The sequence below is a fragment of the Choloepus didactylus genome, chromosome 15 (genome assembly GCF_015220235.1).
Source record: "Choloepus didactylus isolate mChoDid1 chromosome 15, mChoDid1.pri, whole genome shotgun sequence".
NCBI lineage: Eukaryota > Metazoa > Chordata > Mammalia > Pilosa > Megalonychidae > Choloepus > Choloepus didactylus.
Genome location: NC_051321.1, coordinates 45963926 through 45964967, shown reverse-complemented (window position 1 = coordinate 45964967; position 1042 = coordinate 45963926). Strand labels below are relative to the sequence as shown.

The following is a 1042-nucleotide window of genomic DNA, read 5'->3' as shown; positions in this document are numbered from 1 at the left end:
ATGAAGAGAAAATTCTGAAATCAGCAAAAGAAAAATGATTTATCATAAATGAGAGATCCTCAACAAGACTAAGTGCTAATTTCTCATCAGAAACCATGGAGGCAAGAAGACAGTGGTATGATATATTTAAAGTATTGAAAGAGAAAAACTGCCAGCCAAAAATTCTTTGTCTGACAAAACTGTCCTTCAAAAATGAGAGAGAGTGATCGCTTTGGCAGCACATACACTAAAATTGGAACAATACAGAGAAGGTTAGCATGGCCCTTGTGCAAGGATGAGACGTAAATTCATGAAGTGTTCCATATTTTTTTCCTCTTTATATTGATTGTGTCTTTCTTTTGATTCATTGAATGGATTTTTTTAAATGGTTTTTATTTTCAGAGAAAATTGAAGTGCCTGTACTCAGAAAGAGGTGTGAGGTACTGCCTGTGGATATAATCACCCCAAAGTTATAGGTGACAGCAACGCTCTCAGGGAAGAAGTTTATAGATTGCCAACTCCAAAAGAGGAGGCACAATCATGTTCTAACAATTTAGAAGATAACAACTTGCATTTAGAAAAGACAACTTCTGTAAACACACAAGTAGTCAGTCTCTTGCCCAACAAAAATCTATCAATGAATATGCAACCAACAAAGGAAAAGAGATGTGTGAAACTCATAGGAGTTCCAGCTGACTTTGAAGTCTTAAGTGAAAGAAGTGGAAACAATCTAACTCTTCCAGGTTAGCTGCTGAGTCAAGGTTTCAAACAGAAGTTAAAGAAGGGAGGGAAACTGCAAGCAAATTGGAAAAGGAAACTTTTAAGAAATCACACCCTATTCTATATATATCCTCCAGATCAACTCCAGAGGCACAGTGCCCTCAGCAGTAAAGACTTTTCTTTAATAAAAGTCAGGTACCACTTACTTGTAAGGTTGCTGTGGAGCCTCATTAAAATAGTCTTTATCTGAAGTATACTACTTTGTAGGTTTTTTTATAGCTACTCATTGTGTCAGGATCTTGCATTTTCATGCTGCTTTGACCAAATGTTCAAAATGTGGTTG

At 36.3% G+C, this 1042-nt stretch overlaps 1 non-coding gene across 1 annotated transcript; it reads left to right on the top strand.

Moving 5' to 3' along the window:
• Window positions 1-202: 202 nt before the first annotated feature.
• LOC119511023 lies at window positions 203-309 on the top strand. Its single transcript, XR_005212114.1, has one exon. It is a non-coding gene; the product is annotated as a U6 spliceosomal RNA (small nuclear RNA).
• The last annotated feature ends 733 nt before the right edge of the window (window positions 310-1042 follow it).